This window comes from Pelecanus crispus, chromosome 9, assembly GCF_030463565.1.
Source record: "Pelecanus crispus isolate bPelCri1 chromosome 9, bPelCri1.pri, whole genome shotgun sequence".
NCBI lineage: Eukaryota > Metazoa > Chordata > Aves > Pelecaniformes > Pelecanidae > Pelecanus > Pelecanus crispus.
Window position 1 is genome coordinate 1,509,866 of NC_134651.1, and position 22,953 is coordinate 1,532,818.

Genomic DNA, 22,953 nt, shown 5'->3' on the forward strand with positions numbered 1-22,953 from the left:
GCACAGGCAGCATGCCTCCTTACATTGTGCATTATGGAATGGGGATTAAGGATGTTCTTATAAACTGAGCAAACCCTGGGAGTCAAGGCTTCTCAGAGGTAAGGTGCTGCTAACCCACTGATTGCCTCATCCCTGTGAAGTGTATGCACAGTCTTATAATATATTTCCACTTGCATTAAGAAAACCTAAAAGGACTTGAGTTGTATTTCAACAACAACCCTCACAGGAATTATTTTATTCTCTTTAATCAATCTATCATGCTATGTCCTCCATCCTCCCAACATGAAGAGCTGCTTGGTGCAAACTCTCTTGACACTTGGTGAGAGAGAAGTGATGACCTGAGACGGCACAAAATGGAACAGTTAAAACAATTTGAATTGATTATTTTTTCCAATTCTGGATGGAAACTAACAGGGTTAGTCACTACATCTGTGTCTTCCCATTCTTGCTTCAAGAAGTCAAAGCTTTTTTACTGCGAGGGTGGTCAATCAGTGGCATAGGTTGCCCAGAAAGGCTGCGGATCTCCATCCTTGGAGATACATACCTCCCGCCCGGACACGGCCCGGCGCAGCCTGCTGTCGCTGACCCTGCCTGAGCAGGGGTGCGATGGGGGAGCTCCAGGGCTGCCCGCCCGCCGCAGCTCTCCTGGGATGCTGTGCCTTGATCAAACACCCTGCCATGGGCAGGGTCACCGCTCTCCACAGTAAAGTCTAACTCCCGTGTGTTGTCTGAGGAAGGGATGCTCACGGTATGAAAAAATGCACTAGGCTGTTTGCTGGTTTTCCGATTTTCAAGCACCTACACGTGTAAAACACAAGTTTCAGCCCTGGTGTGGTGTACCCCACTAAGCTGAACTTTAAGTGACCTAAGCTGTATGCTCAACCTTTTAAAACAATGTTCTGGCTGAGGTTGTGCTTTTGGCAGAAGCGCTCACAGAGTACTTCCATACTTTTTTGACAAAGAAACTCATCTGTCATTTCAAAAGCAGTAATACTGAATAATTTGAATAAACTGATCACTAGCAAAGGAACTAAATATATTACGCAAACCAGATGCAACTTTCACAACAAGAGAATTGTCAGTGCGGATTCCCAGATGATCTGTGCAGCTCCCAGTGACACGTAGCAGTTGCAGTAGAGTGAGTCAGCAGCAGACCTGAGCTCATGGAAACATTTAATCAGGCTGACAGAAGTTGTAAGTGACAAGCGGAGACAGGCTCAGAGCTTGTTCCTTGCCCCACTGGAGCCAGTGCAAGTTGTGCGTGTCCTTGTACTCAGAGATGATTTCTCTTCATTGAGAACTCATCACAAGTTCCACCTAAAGCTATTTCCATTGCTATGGATATAACTTGTATTTCTTCCTCTTTACAGTTTTTGGTTTTACATTTTGTGATGTTATTTATGTAGCGTGATTTAAAAAAAAACTAGCTCAATATATCACAAATATTTCCCCTTCTTTTCGTTCTTGCAAGGAATAGCGTGCAAAATGTTTTAACCGACAATATTTAAGTCTCTCTATTTTAAGAGACTTAAATAGTTACCTATGATAGCTCCAGTCAAATTTATAAGGTTGTCAGAAATTAATTTGGACTTGTGTACTAATTCAGACCAAAGGGAGACTGTGGCCAAAGCCCGTTAGATTCCCACTGATTTCAGTGAGCTTTGGACAAAGGTCTATCAGACATTTTCCTGCAGCTGGAGTTTGCAGAAAGACAAGGAACTTTCCCTCATATCACATTCTTCTACACTGCTTTTCATAATCTGTTTGAAAACTATTCTATCAGCTTTAACAATGGCGTCTACTCTTCACGCCAGCCTTTCCTACAAAATTTTCAACAATGGATCTGCTTATGTATAAATAAGTTTACAGGGATGTCTAAAAATCAAAATATCCCAACTGAGGAAAGTCAAGTGTGATCGTCAGTGAGCCCTCGCACTTTGGAGAGCTACCTAGAGGTGACAGTAGCCACAACGGATGAATGCAGCCTCCGTTAAAGTATCTGTGGATGCAAGGAAATGAAGGTTTGTCAATTTTCTATTGAAATAATTAGCAAAGGAGTTCAAGGTTAGTCTTTTGAACTTCTCAGCTGGTAATTAATTTCTCTTGATGTTAGGAAAACACTGAGTCATTAGATTACTAACCTTTTCATTTGTCAGCCTTACTCTCTCAGCTGTACGATAGACATTTTAAAAGGGCCAATGTTTCCCTGGGAATTAAATACTCCACAAAATCACATCGCCCCAGATTTTCTCCTACATCGTCACCTTTAACTCTTAATTTAACAGTACAGTTTAAGTCCTTCCAGCTTGCATAAACTTGTTAATATATGTTTTTCTTTAAGGAGAGATGTAAGGAAGAGAGATCAAGGATAAGAAGTTTCATTCCCTTTACTTAGCTAGGTAAAATGCCATGATTAATAGAAGACTTAAATACTCTCGTGTCCTTTCCAACTGGATAGGCTGTATCAGTTGTTGGCAAGTTCATAGTGGAGGTTCAGAACAGTTCCCAGCATTCTGGGAGTTTTACTTTTACTTTAATTGTACTAACTGAATGGTGTCTCAATGGCACGTCACTTGCCCGTAACATGGACAAAGCAATCCGAGCCAGTGAAACAGCCCTCAAGACAGGCCACAATATCTCACCGAAATTAATGAGATAATTTAAAATTTGATGTACAAAGCTATTCAAATGTTGAACTGTAGAATTAAAAAGGGGTAAGCCTTTAACTTTCCAAATTTAACTTAAGTGAATTAACACCAAACGCAGTCACAAATGTTTTCAAGCAAATGTAAAATCTGAAGTCCTCCTTTGTGTATCTAAATAAATATGGACTAATTTTCAAAATTTATCACACACTGGCAAAGTCCTATTTACAGTTTACACATTTACTCATTAACTTTTATGGTTACATAAGTAACATGGAAGATGCACATTATAATAACAGCAGGAAGTTGAGCTATTTTTCACATATATACAAAATGTGCTTCCTTAGTAACAAAGATTAAACTTATTTATGTCTATGTTATTACCAAACTATTCACTGGATACCTGTTAATATCTATCCCGCAAGTTGCTTTATATACTATTTTGCTACATAATAATAAAATGCATGAAGAAAGCAGAACCTGGGCTATCCACCTCTCAGAAAAGTGCTCTACCAACCACTGGACTAGGCTGGAACACTCCCTGTTCCGCCTCCTCCTTTCCTGTCCTCTTCGCCACCTCCTTCCTCCTCCACTCCTGATAATTATTTGAGGCAAATTTTTGAACCACAACAAAGTCACAGCACATGGAGTCATGATGTAATGAATTTCTTCTTTTTACTAATTTGAATTAGCCTAGCTACTAGGGCAAGGGTCCAATTTCGCTAGACCCTGCCCATCACACACAAAGTGACTATTCCCTACCTCAGTCAGCAAGGAAAGAAAGGTCTAGCCCACCGCAGGTATTTGTTCAGAGAGTTTTAAGAAAGACTGGCATTAACTATTGGCTCAGGCTTGTATGTTCTAACACAGAACACTATATATATACACATCAACTTAACAGGGCAGGTGACAAATACCTATGCTTGTTGCTTGTTGCAAGATACTGTTTGCCAGATATGCCACATTTTACCAGGTTATAATACATAATTTCCTCTAACAGTGAGTAAAAGTAAGCTTTTGTTAGGTATTAGTTTTCTCTTTTACTATTAGTTTTCTCTTTTACTACTTGTTTTCCTCCCTTTGCTAATAAAACATGGGGAAAAGCTCTCAGGACCTGTTTGTATGGTAAGGTGAAGGCCCAAAAACCACAGGGTATAGATGAATGTTAATGAATGTGATGGGATTCTTAGAGCCACAGTGTGAACACAAAACCGTAAGGCAAAACCTGTTCTTGCCGCTCATGTAAGTAATTTCAAGTATTTCCACTAGCTTAGTCAAAAGGAGCAAAGACAGGGTCCCCAGCTCCCTAAAGCAGAACAAAATAAACCAAACTCCTCGCAACGGCCGGGTTCCTAAAAGTGCCCGTCCAAGTGAGCATACACTTGTTTTGGTATTTCTTGGTTTTACAGGGATTTTAGAAGCCTGCCGGCTCCCATGGGGCTCGAGAGACTCTGCGGAACGCAGCAGGGCAATTAATAGCTACAGCAAGTACTTCAGTGGACTGGGTAATGTTTTAAGAAGATATTTAAGTCACACACAGGAGCCCTGCAGCAATGAGGCACAAGACAGCTACCTGCTCTGACACTTCCAGCCCTTCCAGCCCAGCTCCGAGGAGCCGTTCCTGTGGCAAGACTGGCACACTGGTGTCAGCATGGGGCTCTACTCATCGCTGGCTGGCAAGCACGGCTACGGCCTGTTGGAAATGAAAGTACAGAACACAAGACAAGCAGCCAGTACCCTTGCTTCCCTGGAAGCTGCTAATCCCAGTGAAACAGGAGATTAAGGCCACCAGCGTATTCACCAAGTCAATTTATATCATATATAAAGCATCCTAAAAGTGTATGCAACAAGGGGACCATTTTTGATCCTACAATACCTGCAGAAAGTGTGGGCCATGACAAAATATGCTAAATGCCATTCAAGAATCCTAGTAAAAATTCATTACAGCGAAGAGGGATGCAAAATCACAACAGATCCTTCTTCTTTTGCAAAAGACACTGACAGTAGCCATTACCAGTCTGATCTCGTTAGTCTTGTTCCTCACATTACGTGCAATGAATGAGGCACAGAGAACTGCCTAACAGTTCAGAGTAGTTTTCAAATCTGCAAAAATTCACGTTGCTATCACTGAGGCACAAATATATCTGTATTTCTTGAGAGCCCTTTCATTTGTAAGGACACAAGCAATTGGTTTCCTTTAGCACAGTAATCCTGCTGTCTTCATCAGACTGCACTAGCTCAAACAATATAAACTTGTGAATGAAGCTCATCTACTCAGCCTACTTCAATAAGAGAATTAACAAACTTAATAACTAACTGCATATAACTACTGAATAATGGGTGCAAGACAAAGAATATGAAAGGAGCTTCAGAGGCTTTAAAATAGTCTGAGTAAACTGACAGGGTAATTTTACCACCAGTTCACAAAACTATAGGATACATGGATGTTTTAATTCAGCCTTGAAATCTATTTTAATATTTTAAATTTTCAGTAATGGAAACAAATTTTAACAGTCTACGTAGAATTCAATTTGGCAAGGACAATGACAAGACATCATATCGGCAATAAAACTACACCCTAAATCTATATACTTATTAAACTCTTTTGCATTGTAAAAGGAGGAGCAGGTATTTCCAAACGTGTGTCCCAGGTTGCAGGCTGATTCTGCAAACTGTTTTTGTAAGAGTAAACTGGAAATAATTGAAGAAGTTTTCTTATGAATATTTCAGTACTGCTCTAAGCTCAGCCCCAGTTACAATAAGCCCTAAGGACATGGTACATCTCACATATAAGAAATCCTAAAAACTTCCAGCTCTATTCCATGCTGCAGAATATCTGCACAGAAATCTTGGAAGGTTCATTGCGAGGATTTTCAGCGTTGGTCTCAGGTAAGAAATCACCTCCTCACTTGAACGTTGCAACGTACTTGTGTAGCTAAAGCACAATGTCTGGAATACAAACCAGCATACTTCTACGGTGTCCTCCAGAAGATTGCATTAGTGAGGAGTTGCTTTTATTCCTCTGCCTTGCTCAAAGCAAAATACTTTTGTTTATACAAGTTAGCAAGCCAATAAATAAAAAGAAATTAAATCTTAGGTTTGGAAATTCCACCTTCTTTGTCATAATTCCTTTTTTGGCTCAATTCTGCACATGCTGAAGCAGGGAGGTTTTGTTTATCAACTTTGGTGAGGTATGAGCCAGGAACGCCCAGCAGGCTTTTAAAACTCCCATGTTTACTAGCAAATTACAGATACCGTAATTCCAAGAAAAACAAGACAACAAAGGTATAAGTATTTCCTAGAATGTTCAGCTCACTTACAATGAAGCTTTCTTCTTTGATATTGCACTTTGATCTTTCCCAGTAATGGTATTTAAAACTGCTAATTTACAGAAGTAAGTAATTATCAGATTAGGAACATGTGGAATAATAAAAGATCCAGCAAGTAGGGAAGTGCAGAGCTACGCCACTGGGCATCAAGCATTTTCTTCATGATTCTAGTAAAGAGAAAGAACTCATGAATATTTTAACGAGATTGTGAACGAAAATCTCCCAAACAAGATAAAATCACACTTAGAAAACAGCCTTTCAAATGCAGTGACAGCTCCAGCCTCTCTGATCTGCAATTTCTGAGACTCAAATTGTGATAAAGAGACTGCAGAATCCAGGCTTAGCGCCAGCATAAACTGGACATAGTGTGTCAGCAAGATACTAAGATACTATGGAAAGCCTTGCCATAAAAATCCTACGTTATCAGGCTAGATGGAAACCATGTATCGCTCCTCTCAGAGATTAAGGCTTCAGAGAAAGAGAAAAGAAAAAACTCTTGAGAAGAAAGATTAATTTCAAACACGGAATCTTTTTAATTCATGTATTTATCTCACCCCCTGGGACTGACGAAAAACTTAACTACGTATTCGCAGGGCAAGGCGGAGCTTTCATTAACGCTGCTATTGGTATACCAACCCCAAGTGGGAGCACGACGCTCGCCCTGCACCGGCGTGCGGTCAGAACAGCGTACTTCAGTGCAGCCCACCTGGCAATGCAAGGGGATGCCAGCTCCATTCCCCCGACCTACGCGCAGCGGTGCTGGAGAGGACAGACATAAGCCAAGCCCCGAAGTCCCAGCTGTGCCGTTCTGAGCTGTGGCAGAAGTCTGATCTATCTCTCGTTAAGCTGCTGCACAAACCGGACGCTCTGTTCTGTTACCCAGGCTCGCTGGGGAGGCATCAGGTGCAAAGGGCTGAAAAATCTGCAGTCCGCATTTACACACCAAAAGTCACCAAATTCTCAAAATGCCTGTGCACCTACTCATGCAGCTGGCCATCACAGGAATTTAAATGCAGGCCTCTCATTTAGATGCTCCAAATCCCCATTGCTTTGCCATGGCACCCGGGCACAGGAGGAGTACGTAAATCACCTCTGGAGCTTCAAGCTATGGTCAATACTTTTTCTACCATGTGACACTCCTAAGAGCCAGGAAACGCACACTAAAAATGCACATAACCCAGGTATTTTTCTAGTGAACGGACATTTGTGGTTAGCTTGGGAAAGTCAAATCTCAATATAAACGAGTCATCCTCAGCTAGTGCAAACAGGTGTGGTTAAACAAGCACACTTACTCACAGTGCACAGCATATTAATCAGGTGTAAAGTGAGCGGATTTCTGGTTGACTTATTTAATAACAACATAGGAATAAATCATCTCGATTCCCTCCATACTCAATCTTGCATTGTCAGTGGTTTTAAAACTATCAGTGGACAGTTCTAATGGAACAATTATACCCATTCATGATCGCAATCACAAGCTAAAAGTACTTCTCTCTGCTATGCTCTACATTCCTGTGTGTGTTTCAGATTTACACATGAACACGAATGGCGTATGTCTCAGTGAAAGGCATGGGGGTTTTGCTCAGTAAAGTCCCTAAAATAACTGATTTATCACTATCTAGTAAAAAACATACCACAGAAAGCATGGATCAGGTTCTTAGGTTCTGGTAACTCCATCAAATTCAGTTTCTGTGAGAATGTCTAGCTATGTTCTGAGGAGAAAAAGCACTACAACCCTATTAATATGAAAGAAACCAGAAAATTAACAGGAAAGCGAGGCACTTCAAGGTGCGCAATAGAACTTCTTCTGGTGAATACTACTTTTCATCTCAGAAGCGTTCAGGGATTCAGGTCCATTCCCGGCATCTCACAGAAAACCATATCCTCCTCCTGAGGCACTACAGAAGCTGACATTTCGCCTAGTAAGCATCCCCGCATTGCTGAGGGTACGTGATCGCTAAAAATCAGAACAGAATCATTAGCATAAGACTGATGATTCAAGACTACGGGAATGCAGCAGGCCAGCAACTATCATTTACAGTCCAGCTGCTACTAAGCTCCACCTGTCCACAGTACTTGAAGCCAAGGTTCACCTCTTGTTAAACAGGCACAGTGACCCCACGGACACCAGACAGGCTCTTCTGACCACAGGCTCTTTTAGCGTTCAGAGCGCATCCAAGAGTGGTCGTAGCTGGCAGAAACAGCACAGGGTTTTCTGTAGTTCACAACTCAGACAACTTGTGTGCTATGGAAACCATCATAGTTTGCTATTCTGCCAATGGCAGAAGAAACCTTGACTTTTAACTTTTACTTTCCTGACCCTACACAGTGATGGAAGATCTCATTTCTGATGAGATAAGGAGCGGGGACTGTTGGAGGGTCAGCACCTAAGAGCAGGTGGAGAGGTAGTTATCATTAGCATTTATTTATATCTTTGTTTTTTCTCCTGAAGCCACCATCCGTACTGACAGTGCTTTTTGTAATAGCAGTATCAAGCTATCTACCAGGTATTTTAATAGGTCTTTCACTTCCTACTGAATTTTATATAGGTAATAAATGAACATGCACCAGAAAACAACACTGTGACCACCTGTACCATCAGGACTCATCAGTATCACTTTCAACCTAAAAGACCCTTGAACCATCTACACTCACAAGACTGATTCTCACTCAATCATGCCATAAACCCTTACATTTCCTGATATTACAGAAATAGGGGGTTTTATACATTCAGGGACCTAAGCTGTTATACTCTCGTTTCTTCTGTTGTGTTAAACGATCATCAAGTTTTTGGATGTCAAATCTGATCTCTGGAGAATTGTCCATTTCTTTTTGAAGTGTTTTTCATCCCTTGTTCACTCATGTCCTCAATTCTCAGATCAACATCCCAATTTATGGCAGGTGTCTTGACTTCAGTATGTTTCTCGACCATATGTATGTACCTAAAGATTCTGCTGCTTCCTTTCACACCTGACACAAAATGCAGTAAGGTTCTTGTATATATCTCCAAGGGCAGGAGAGAGAACACCTATTCCTCCATGTAAGCTCAATGCCCAATGTGGTCTCATGTGAGCATTATCTGGTTGACAAAGACGGACCCGAGTGCTTGTGCTCTGCCAATACCAGAGAGGCATCAACCAACAGTCACGCTGGGAACGGAATGGTTCTTTATTTCTCATCACTGGATGTTTGCTACTCTTTTCCCTGAAGGTATCAAGACAAAAAATCCAGCCAAGACAATCAGAAAGCCTCCATGTAGTACAGCATACTCACTAGTCATTTTAAAAACTGTTTCAACCACCATGGAAACAGTAACTGATTAAACACCTATCCATAGATCTGTAATTTTTAACTATTTGACTACTGCATTTTGCTTAGAAGGAAGTGTGTTGTGCTTTAACCCCAGCCGGCAACTGAGCCCCACATGGCCGCTCGCTCACTCCCCCCTGGTGGGATGGGGGAGAGAATGGGAAGGGTAAAAGTGAGAAAACCCGTGGGTTGAGGTAAAGACAGTTGAATGGGGAAAGCAAAAGCCGTGCACACAGGCAAAGCAAAGCAAGGAATTCACTCCCTGCTTCCCATGGGCAGGCGGGTGCTCAGCCATCCCCAGGAAAGCCGGGCTCCAGCACGCGTAACGGCGACTTGGGAAGACAAGCGCCATGGCTCCGGATGTCCCCCCTTCCTCCTCCTTCCCCCAGCTCCATACGCTGAGCATGGCGCCCGATGGTATGGAATATCCCTGGGGGCAGCTGGGCTCAGCTGTCCCGGCCGTGTCCCCTCCCAAACCCTTGTGCTGGGTGGGGTGAGAGGCAGAAAGGCCTTGGCTGCGTGTGAGCGCTGCTCAGCAGGAACCAAAGCATCTCTGTGTTATCAGCGCTGTTTCCAGCACAAATCCAAAACATAGCCCCATACTAGCTGCTGTGAAGAAAATTAACTCTACCCCAGCCCAACCCAGCACAAAGTGTAGTTTTGGTCACAGATTTTTTTCAAGTCTGTAGGCAGAAAGATTATTATTTTCTACACCAACAGGCACTTATGTGATACTACTGATAATCTAGTATTGTTTAATAAGCTCTAAGCAGTGAAGTTTTTATGGTTGTGTAGCCTGTGGCTTTGTAGCAGTTAGCCTGCTTTATAAGATAACTCAAATTTTTGAGATGAAAGAAATCAAAGAGTGTATTTTTTCTACCTGGTTGTATCATAGCACAGTATCATACCATCATAGATTCAGCAAAGCATTATCGTAACACTCCAATGCTTAATGAATACCAAGATTTTTTTCAAGTTATTTTACATAAACCATATTTGGTGAAAGCATTTACCAAAAGCCTATGAATTCGATCAGTACAAATATTTAGAAACAGTAATAGTAGGGGAAAAAAGTCTATTTGCTCAAAACCATAATAACTGCTATGTAATCATTTATTCCGAATGCATTAAATTTAGGTTACCCTAGCTAATTTCTTTTAAGTAAGGAAACATTCAAGATAAAGTCATAGTATTGACTGTAAGGCAACCTGGGAAAACTCTCCTGCAAATACATAGAATTTAAAAGGATCTAAAAAGTCCCTCGTGCCATGCATTTTCCCATAGATTCATTTTCAGTCAATTATGCCTTAAATGTTGAGGTTAGGTTGATGTATTATAAATATCCCAGTCTGAGGGTTAGTGGTATGCAAGAAATTGCTTAAAGGCTCCTCTTAAATATTGACAGCAGTTTGCTTTTCTCATATGCATTTTACTGTTAATTTCAGTTTGCTAAAATAATTCTGAAGGAATTTGAAAAAATTCCTCCAATTGAGTTGTCTCTGTGCAAAAACTCATTTCAGATCTAATGAGGAAAACCAATGACTTTCACTGTCTGCTCATTGTGCGTCTCCTCGGTAAGTACGCAACAGGGTTTTCTGGATTGAAACAGAAACAAAACACACTGTAATTAACATAAGAAGTGACTCAAGGTCAGGCTCATCATCCGTTTGTTAATTAAGTTTTAATGTGAATGATCAGTAAAACATTTAACACCTTTACTTAAAGCCGCAGTGGATCACGTATTCATCCCCAGCAATCACAGACCGGCTGAGGCTGGAAGGGACCCCTGGGGTCCGTCTGGTCCAAGCCCCCTGCTCAAGCAGGGTCACCGGACGCCCAGGACCACGTCCTGATGGCTTCTGAATATCTCCAAGGAGGGAGACTCCACCACCTCCCTGGGCAGCCTGTGCCAGTGCTCAGTCACCCTCACGGTGACAGTGTTTCCTGATGTTCAGAGGGAGCCTCCCTGTCCTGGTTTCGGCTGGGATAGAGTTAATTTTCTCCCTAGTAGCAGGCACAGTGCTGTGGTTTGGATTTAGTAGAAGAATGTTGATAACACACTGATGGTTTAGTTGTTGCTGAGTACTGCTTATGCCAGTCAAGGACTTTCCAGCTTCCCATGCTCTGCCAGGGGCACAAGGAGCTGGGAGGGGGCACAGCCAGGAGAGTTGATCCCAACTGCCCCGAGGGCCATTCCATACCATACGGCGTCATGGGCAGTATGGAAACTGGGGGGGTTGGCCGGGGAGCAGCGATCGCTGCTGGGAACTGGCTGGGCATCGGTCGGCGGGTGGGGAGCAACTGCATTGGGCATCGCTTGCTTTGGATATTGTTGTTGTTGTTGTTGTTGTTATTATTATTATTATTATTATTATTATTATTATTATTATTATTATTATTATTTTATTGTTACTATTATCATTACTATTTTACTTTATTTCAATTATTAAACTGTCCTTATCTCAGCCCAGGAGTGTTTCTCACTCTCACTCCTCCGATTCTCTCCCCCATCCCATCGGGGCAGGGCAGTGAGCGATGGCTGCGTGGCGCTGCGCTGGGGCTGGGGCTAACCCACGACACTTCCGTGTGTCAGCGTGTGCCCATTGCCTCTGGTCCTGGCCCTGGGCACCGCTGGAAGAGCCTGGCTCCGTTCACCTTGCACCTTCCCTGCAGGTGTTTATACACGTTGGTAAGATCTCCCTGAGCCTGCTCTGCTCCAGGCGGAACGGTCCTAGCTGTCTTCAGCGGCCCTTCGCTGGGCTCTCTCCAGTACATCCACGTCTCTCGTACTGGGGAGCCCAGCACTGGCCACAGTCCTCCAGGTGTGGCCTCAGCAGCGCTGAGCAGAGGGCAAGGATCCCCTCCCCCGACCTGCTGTGACACTCCTAATGCAGCCCAGGAAACGTCTGATGAGCAGAAGACAAAGATGCCCTTTTTAGTGGTTCTTTTTTTTTCTTTCAAGCCTCAAAACTAGAGCAGTCTTACAATTTCCTCAGGTCTCTCCCTAAGTCAGATAGCTCATTCCCTACTTTCACATGATTCTGCTGGTCTGGAAGGCATTAGACCAGATCTCGCTGCTAAAGTGTCATTTATAGCACCATATAGGTAGTCACTGAGATTAGTAAGAGCTTAATGCAAGCACTACATTTCCCAAGGAAACACACCGGGCAGTATCAATTCCTCTTACACGTATTTTCAGTTAAAACCTTTTCTGTTTTAAGTCAAAGTTGGCAACACAGAGTAAAATATGCATTAACATTTTTTCCCAGTGAAAAGACTTGAGGATTCTGTTTCTTCATGAACTGACTGACAGACAATGCTAGCTTTTTCTATTTCTGTTATGAATATAAACAGTCTTTGCACTGGAATAAAAAAGGTTTAAAAATCAGCTGTTTTCCCAGCTCAACTGTGCAGTGAAAAAGCTGCTGTCAGCTATCTGCCTTGATCAAACACGGCTTCCAGCGTTCTTAGAAAACAGTGTGTAAGGAGGATAGAGAAAAGAAACAGAAGGTATCACAACAGAGTAAGAGCAACCTTTAGAAGATAGGGATGATAGCAGGAAAGGAAAGAGGAAGAAGAAAAAATCCTGTTCTCAGCCTTACATACTAACAGACTTCTCTTCCTTCCACTTTCTTACTTTCATCTTTTTACAGTGGCTTTCTCATAGATTTTCCATTACTCGCTTCCGAACAACTTTTGGTCTCACGCCTCCATTTCGTTTTCCCACACATCTCGTTCTCTTCTTTTCTTTTGTTTTTTTTTGTTTCTTGTTACCTTTTTACCTTTTCTTTTTTATTCTTTCTCTGCCTCCCTGTATTCTGTTTTCCTTTTCTTCCCTTTCCCCGTTTTCCACATTCCAATTCACTGTATTTCGTGGTACTGAACAACCTTAGCATAATTTAAACACACGCATCTGCACAAAGAGACCCTGCAGTTACCTTTGGTCAGCAACTGGTAACATTCCTCTTCAATTAGATCAACTTAGAACAAAACATTACAACATTATGCACCATATACAATTCTAGAAAGAGAAACTGAGTAAAATGATTTATAGCCTTATTCTGCAACCCTGGATTCAGGGACCGTGTTGCCATCCCTACTGATGAATTAATTCTTTTTTTTTTAAACAAACAAGGTTACTAATTTCAGTACAGATTGCAGGGTTGAGACTATCTTTCGCATATGTGCATCAGGGACGAGGAATACAGTTCTCTCCTACTGATTAAATTAAAACCATGTGACAACCATACAAAAAATTAACCATTCTGCAAAAAGGGAACCATTTTTCCTAATCTCATACTTGTTTAAAGAAACTGTAAGAAAAGGTACAGGATTTATGTTGGTAAACATGATGTTCTAATGTGGATAAACAAGAAAACATATTTAAGATACTCAACTTTCATAAAAGCATGATTGAATTAAGAAGATAAAAACCAGAAAAATTCAAGCTTATTGCAGAGCCTTATGACTGCGGATTTGAAGCTTACTCAGACATTTCTCTGATTTAGAGTGTTGTTATCATGCCAAATTGGCAGAAGGACGTGAATACATCATTAAGCTCAAGACAATTTTTGTAGTCTTATTACAATGCTTTAATGCAGAACTCGAAACAAAATGACAGGAGTTGTCTTTGAAAGCCCAGCAACAACTGGAGACTCCTCCTGTGTAATGCAGTGAACCCCAAGACCTAAGTGCCTTTTCTAAATTCATCCTTCCCCGGGGCAAAGGCTGGAGCCACACACAGTTCCCAGACTCAGGCAGCTGCACTGTGCTTCACACGAGGAGGCAGGTGTACCAGTAGCAAGCTTTGAAATATTAGAGTCTTTTCATCGACATCAGTCAGTAATTTCTTTGTGAGAAAGGTAAATTAATGAGGGGGAAATCCTCTTTAATCGCAGTCAACAGGACATCACTAAAAAATCAAAGGAATGTGAAGTAACAACAAAAGTGTCAGCTGGAATTTAGAGCTTTCCATTTTTTATCACACTGGAAATATTTTTTCATCCATGAAGTGTCTCAAGAGGAAGAAAATCTGTCAATAGCGTGGGTGACAACTGGAAGAATACTTTCAAGGAAAACCATTTGAGGGCAGATGAGAGAAACACAATTGCAATCACCCTTTCACTGCTGAAGCAAGAACTAAGGCTGAAGGCTTTGAACAAGTAGAGAAAGATGAAAGAACCCGCAGCGAATATCTACTTTCTAACACGAATATGGCATATTTCAGGCACCCGGCACGTAGCTCTGTATACCCTTCACTGGTACGTCATGCCCTATGTCTGAAATTTCTTTCTTCACACAGCAATGGGGTGATGTCTTGGTCTGTTCTAAGAATGAAACAGCACCTTATCTACAAGTAAAGAAAGTCTGTAAAGTAAAAGTTTGTAAAGAAAGTTTTGGACGAATCCGTTCTCCTAACAAAGACAACAAGAACCTCAGCAAGAGAGCAACACAAGATGAGAGCAAAGAAACGCACAACTGCATTACAGTAAGGAAAAACAGTTAAGTACTATAACTTCTGATTTCACTTTACTGTTTGGGTCAGATTCTTTTTACCTTTTTTATTTATTTTAATACAACCTAGTGAGACTTAAGAGATTGAGAAAGCACTAGATCTTCTCCCTAAGGTAAGACTCTGCAACATGCTAACAAAGTTTAATGAATCTCCCAGAGCACAGTATTGCACATTCCAATCCATAGCTAGCCTTTTGGTAACTCTGAAGTGTTTTAGTTTCAGAGCTTTTAATTTCAAGGACTTACTTCCTGAAAGTTTTGGGGATTTTCTGTTTTGGGTTTTTTTTCAGAGCAAGTGGCAGAATCATATTACGGTAATTTAATTTGTTGGAGCCACAATGCAGAGTCAGGTATTCTGAGGGCTAGTCAACGCCAGCGCGAGGATTTGGCTGATGTGCGATTGCCAGCCACGCACTTTAGTACTGCTGATTTCCATCTCATCTTACCTGTTCAGCAATAAAAAATGGTAGACAAAGCTTCTTCTAGTGGCTTGGTAGAAACCCAAGGTTTTCTCTGGTCTAATAAATCGTGGGATTTGGCCTTGTGTCAATTCAATTGTAGAAGCTATCTGATTTGCCCCATTTCAGGTTGCCCTCATTCGTCCCATACTATTTCAGACTCCATAGTATATAGAAGGCTGGTCAATTTAACAGCCACTTATTAACAGCCACTAAAATAATGTAGGAAAGAGTCAATAAAAGCAAGATTACTATTGTTTTTACTGTGTTTCATAGTCCACTCAGATAGTCTCACTGAGTGGTTGGGAAATGGGCATCTTCTTGTCTCTGACAGCTAATTTAGAATGAAATAATGTTCCAAGGTAATTGAATTTGTAACTGCAACTTTCAGGACACCAAGAACAGTATACAGTGCTGCCTTTTGTATGCGAAGAAATATCAGACATGCAGTGAAAAAGAAATGGAATTTTAGAAATAACTTCCTTGGGAAAATGACAACTAAATCAGAATCGGCTCAAATTTTTCAGCTAGTCTAAATTTGTTTGACAAAGTTTTCACATATACTTCATTTAAAGGATAAAATTTGGCTACACAGGGAAGCATGGGGTTTGTTCTTTAACCAGATAGTAACTGTTATACCAAAGGGGATTGAGGTAAATGAATATTGACTCTCTACTAATATCATTAATAACTCTTTACTTCTCTTTTCCATCTTTAAGTCCAGTCATAACTCTTTCACTACTCAAGCAATAGTCGGTATCTTCCAGGGGTCCTGCCAGTAAAGCCACAGCACAGATTATAACGGCAGACCACAGATTCTCCCAAAGCTGATTTTATGAGCGTCCTCATCCTCAAATACTGAAAGGTATTTTAGGGAGCAGCGGAATACGGGTGCCCACTTTCCCAGGTGAATGTCCGAATCACTGGGCTGTAGCCCGCAAATTATTTCGCATCTAAACTGCCCAGTGAAGCTGACCTGACGTCACTAATCTGAGAGGGCCTAGCCTCATTTTTAGGAAGTTTATTATTCTTTCATAAAACTAACTGGCTGTTAAGTAATGAGCATCAGACCTCAAGCAAATATACACTGTCTCTCCTTGAGATCTCCTCGGTTTCTTGAAATGTTTTAGTAGCCCTGTATCTGGTGTGTGTTGGTCCAGCAACAAAATACACAGCTGAAAAATGTTTTATTTCTCTTCTTTTAAATACTAAATTAGCACCTACTCATAGCAAACTTTTAAAGAAGGCTTCAGGCAGAAACAAATACCGATGGCTAAGTTTCAGTTGGAAAGAGCGGACAAACGACAGAAATGTTAAGAGACTGGTAGCAAGAGCATCCATTTCTTAGCACTGCTAAGAAAACTGGTTGCCGCTCTTTGCCTGTGAGATGTTCCTTGGAAGTAAAATCCCCTGAGGTGCATACATTTCAAACAAGCCTGTGCACGAGGGGCATCGTGGATTTTCTCAAAGGCACACCTTAAGAACACGCATTACAGCCTATTCCCATTTCTTTTTAGGATGCAAGGAAAATTTGAAAGAACAGATGTCAAGACTGATAGCCATTTCTAAAAGATCGGAAGCCGTCACGGCCTGTCTGCACTCCAGACCGTACTCCATGGTTTGAATGCATTTACTGGCTGGGCCTTCCCAGAGTTTTTGAGAACGTCTCTGACAATTGTCCCTTTCCGCCCTTTTAAAGTTGTCAGCATGTCAAAAAGTTTTTAAAGTTACAGCACATCAAATGTTAGCTTTAGATCAATTCTGCCCTCTACTCACACACAGCTACTACGTAGTTCAACGGAGAGCCTGTGTCAAAGCAAGACTTGTCTTCCCTAATTATTCTGCATAACATGAGATACAAAGCTTTGTTTTCTCCCATTTCCCCTTTTATCTATCACACAGTGCTATCTCATCCTCAGAAATCAGCATGGTTTTAGTAACTAAAGGTACAAACAAGGACTTGTTTCAATGGCCCACCACTAAACTCAACAGAAAAGAATTGATTTATCTGTTGAAAAACCACAAGGGAAAATAATACCAAAAATGCAAAATTTCTATTTTACTAGACTATTTTCCACATAAATTAAAAACAATGGATCACATTATCATTAGTTTATACAGCAACAGTCTACTTCGTGTTGAAAAAGCTAAGGAGATCAGAAACTGCGTAACAGCAATCCCTTATACGGCATTTGCTTTGCAGAGAATGTACTTATGAAATATACATGTGCTGAGAAGTGATTAGGATGCAGTTCTTCATTTTGATTAAAATGCTGCTCCTTTATGCTTACCGAGCTTCAAAAAACAGCCTGATTGGCATGCTTATATAGTATTTTCTGACTTTTTTTTTTAAAGCAGGACTAAATTTAACTTCACTGCTATGTATGCAAAAATGAATGCAAATATGAAACTTGCTTTAGCTTACAATTATTAACTTGAGCGATAAACTCGAAAACTATTAATTCAAAGCCCAAGATGATGACTACTTCTAATAACAGTATGTCCAGAAGCCTGGAATGAGGTCTGGGATCCACTGCAGTGAGCACTGAACAAACACAGCAGGAGAGACGCACCACTTCCCCAGAGAGCACAAGCCAGGCCAGATGAAGGGTGAGAGAAACAAAGGCATGGAGCAAGGTTAAGGTCATGCCTGAAGAGCTCCACTTGTCTGTCAGCAGAAAAGCAATTTTTCTCTTCTATCTACTTATTTGCAAGATTTGCTTAGCACTTTTTGCTCATTTTACCCCTATGTGGTGGGCAGTTCCCACTATGATTTTCAAAATGTATATTCAAAATGTGTATATTGTTCTTGATCATCAAAGGTTCTCAGTCTTGACCAGTCACCAACTACATGCTGTGCAATGTTATTTTAATTCTCATACCAAGTGAGTGAAGCTCCATGAATCAATGAAGCTTTGATTCTCTACTGTGGAAACAGGACTTGACTTTTCTAGGGGGTGGTAGTATTATTTTTAATCACTCGGAAACTTTTTTGCCCAGCACTGCATGCACACATGCTGCCAGATGCATTTGTCCCGGAAAATTAGGTTACTGTCAGACATACTCGCTGGATCTAGAGTCTTAATTTTAGCGTCCTCTCACTGCATTCTTACAAAGTAATTCTGTGTGTGTGTGTCATGCTGGGAGGAAAGGAAAGGCGATAGAAGATCGGGAGCCAAATGTCAAAGCAGGCAGAATATCCTTGAGCTATCTTTGCAGCTCCACCAGGGCTTCAGCAGGCTGGGCCCAAAAGAGCAGCCCCACTGTCACGTCAAAAAAGTGCCCTCCTTACAAAACATACCAAAGACACTGCTTTTACTTGTCTGCATTTCTTTTATTACCAACTTCACTGATGCAAAATAATAGCACATGAATATATAATTCTTGCTTTAATCATAGAATCGCTTAGGTTGGAAAAGACCTTTAAGATCATCCAGTCCAACCATTCACCTACACTACCAAGTCCACCACTAAACCAATTCAGGGGAGAGCAATAATTCATTTCATGTTTCCTGCCTTGCTGGCTGGATTAGTTTTAATGAAAGTAAAACCGGGAATCACTAAGTTTGGAAAGGCCCTCTAAGATCATCAGTCCAACATCAACGCAACACCCCCATGCCCACTAAACCATGTCCCCAAGTGCCACCTCTGCCCGTTTTTTGAACCCCTCCAGGGATGGGGACTCCACCCCCTCTCTGGGCAGCCTGTTCCAATGCTTGGCCACTCCTTCCATGAAGAAATTTTTCCTAATATCCAATCTAAACCTCCCCTGCCACAACTTGAGGCCATTTCCTCTCATCCTATGTTAAGTTATCTCATCCTAATGTTAAGGATCAGGTCTAGTTCATGTGGTATTTGGCACACAGAGAATGAATGTTACGTTTTCCTCTATCTATGCACAAACCTGGATCTGCGTAGACCTATTAGGCAGAAGGAGATCTCTGCTCACCAGCTCCAGACCAGTTCGAGGGACTAACACTGCTGATAAATCCCCCCACAGCCCCTGATCCAAAGGCTTTCAGGTGAGGCGGGAGTTCAAACAAGGAGACTGGAAAGGAGACTTTGGAGCCCAAGTTATCTTTTTAAGACTCTTCTCTCACTGCCATCTCTTAGCCCTGGCTCTGTGGATGTCAGACAGTTTCCCGTCACTTCACCAGGAACAGCAGCATGCCCCTTCCTTCTGGCCAGAGCTTATACAAAGATATAGAGCTGAAATGTTTTAAGATGATTCATTTAAAAAGTGAAGGAAATTGTTACTTTTAAAATATGAAAAGATGATCTATATGATTAAAAAGATAACTAATGGGAACTTTTTTAGTTAGCAGAAAAAAAAAATGACCTGGGAATATAGCTGAAGAGGTAGCATCCATGTAGGGAGTGAGTCTTGTGATCTACGCTCATCCCATTGCAGGGAGGGCTCTACGGCTCCCAAAGACGCCTGAACGAGGTGCATGTGCTGTTACGGCAATACAAGCTCTCACCTTTGCTGAGAGCCATACAAAGCATGGCATACCTTATGGATTCTGCAAATATAAAAGAAAAGGCCCCCTTCTAGAATCTATGATTGATGTTCAAGCTAAATATTTTAAACCAGTCAAGGCAGACATAACTTTCAAGGGATAATTTGTACAGCACTTGACATACCTGGCATATGCTCAGCCCTGCTTCATTCCAAGAATATGAGCAGCACACGGCAGCAGCATCCAGAAAACCCCACTGATTTCTCACATTCACCTTCCTGCTAAAAAAAGTCTCCTCTGATGTGAAACTATTACATCAAGACCAAAGATGGAAATGTAAAAAAATACCTCAGAATGTACCCAAAATACATTCAGAAAAAATTAAGTAGATGAACTAGCAAAGTACTGCTCCCTTTCCCCAAAAACCTCATTTCATCCCAAAAGCTTAGCTTTGATTAGAGACTTTAAAGAAAGCTTTTCAATGGCTTGTAAGTCCTTGGTAAGAACTACTTAGCTGAATGATATAACATACTCCAAAATAATGAAATGATCAATAAATCAGTTTAACCAGAACTAGTATAGAGCTCCTTCAGGATTTAGTTATAACTGCATCATTAGCTTAATGCAATGTTTTTAGGGAGCTTAAGTCATGTATAAACCCAATGAGTTCTGCTGCATTCAGCTGAGTGTGCTGGGTTTGGCTGGGGTAGAGTTAATTTTCTTCACAGCAGCTAGTATGGGGCTATGTTTTGGATTTGTGCTGGAAACAGCGCTGATAACACAGAGATGCTTTGGTTCCTGCTGAGCAGCGCTCACACGCAGCCAAGGCCTTTCTGCCTCTCACCCCACCCAGCACAAGGGTTTGGGAGGGGACACGGCCGGGACAGCTGAGCCCAGCTGCCCCCAGGGATATTCCATACCATCGGGCGCCATGCTCAGCGTATGGAGCTGGGGGAAGGAGGAGGAAGGGGGGACATCCGGAGCCATGGCGCTTGTCTTCCCAAGTCGCCGTTACGCGTGCTGGAGCCCGGCTTTCCTGGGGATGGCTGAGCACCCGCCTGCCCATGGGAAGCAGGGAGTGAATTCCTTGCTTTGCTTTGCCTGTGTGCACGGCTTTTGCTTTCCCCATTCAACTGTCTTTACCTCAACCCACGGGTTTTCTCACTTTTACCCTTCCCATTCTCTCCCCCATCCCACCAGGGGGGAGTGAGCGAGCGGCTGGGGTTTAACCACGACACTGGGTTTAACATCAGCATCAGATGCAAACTCAGAGTTGTGTTTCTTGGATACACAGCAAGCCCAGCTGTAACAGAACAGCCGAACGCCAGCAGAGTGGCACCCAGAGGGACTCTTTAAAAGCTAGGGAAATCAGATGTATAAAACCAAAATGTTTTGGAAAAAATTATTTTCCACCTCAAATACAAGGGGGATCCACCAGACTACAGACAGCGGTTTTTGCCTGCATGGCGCTCCATGGGGTCTCTACAGCAGCTGTCCCAACAGCACGTGCCATCGCCCCTCCCCGTCACGACTGCTTGGCCGCTGCCGGCCCGCGCAAGCACCACCAGCACGCCAGGCGAGGAGGTGCCCCGGAGGGTGCCCAAGGTCACATTCATCTCCACGCATGCTGCAACCCTCCAGACACGCTCTCACAGGCGGCCTGAGGGCTGCTAGTAGCAGACAGTATGCACCCTGTGTGTCTAAGATTCCCATTAGGGCGAGACACAATATATCCTGGGAAATCCTTGGAAAATGTGCTTTGGGGAAAAATCTTAACAACTCTGGATCCTTAGTACTAGAATAAATAACCAAAGCTTTTACTTACAAGTCACTTATTGAATGCACATAATTTTGTAAAGATAATTTTGGCAGGTGGATTCAAATCATGCAAAAATCACAGTGTGCTTTGATTTTAGCGTGCTTGTCCCCTCCTTTGTCTGCGCTCTGTTTTGTTAGCCCTTGTTAAAGCACAAGCTTCATCGCTGCTCAGAAAATTCTGGAAAAAAATTATCACCATGGCTATTATATGGTCCTTCATTCACAGCCTAACTCAGATAACACCATTTTCAGTATCCTGTCAAAAGCCTTTTCTACTAGAATTTCTGAAGTTGTTAGGATCTGAAAAAAAAATTTACAGTCTAGAGAAAATTAAAACTTATTTGGCGCAAGCTGCATTAGATGGCAAAATGGGCCTTTCTTTCTCATAAATGACATAAAATAAGCCTTTGGAGACAGAAGAGAGATTTTTTCCTAGGAAAAGGAATGATGATTTTGTTTCCTGGCAGTTTTACCAGTACTTTTATTACAGATTTTGTATTATTCACTCCTATGACTGCACTCAACCACATAACTAACATTCAGTCAGCACAGTGTTCTTAAATTGAGCTGCCTTCTGAATCAGTTTCTGTTATTATTTTAATGTATCATATACCAATGCCTCTGAAAGACCTGCCACAAGCAGAAAAGATATCACTTGTCTTAGAGCCCCTAATAGTGTACCATCTGCTATCATAGGTATTTTGAGGAGATAGTATTCAAGGTCATATTTCTTTGATAATGCCCAGCTTCCCTTCAGTCCTCTATTTTAATCAAAATAAAACAAAAATCTTAAGGCAACAATTTGGTATTGCTCACTGAGTATCTCTAGCATTCAGCAATAGGCACCTGGGAAAACTGGTAGCTGGTCAAATTTGGCATGTTTCCTTGTTCAATGAAAACATGTCTTTTTTTAAAAAAAAATCTGTTCAAACAGAAATTATTATCTAATCCTTTTCTACAAGAAAATGTCTGCCAATCTCAGGATCCGTCCCAAACCCCCCTTCTTCTCAAGCAATTACTTTTCACTCACATATAGGCAGCGTGACCGAGAGGAAGGCCTTGGCCGGTCAGGTCTGGAATGAACTTGTGCCCATCGCCTCTTGTCCCCTCACTGGACACCGCTGAGAAGGGCCAGGGCGCTTCTTTGCTCCCTCCCATCAAGAATTGATACATACTGGCAGAGTCCCCCTGAGCTTCTCTTACACTGAGCAGTGCCTCCTCAAAGCCCTCCCTTCTGTAGCTTTCCCTAATCTTTCTGCTATTGCTGTCAACAGTACGAAATTCTCACAAAAGAACACCAATAAAACTGCTGCACTCGTGTGCCTGTAGCTTGAAGGCAGGACCGCAGGCCTGTGTTTGGTGATGAGGCCACGGGGATTCCAGCTACCTGGTAACAGAAAAAACTCCTTCCAACTTTCTC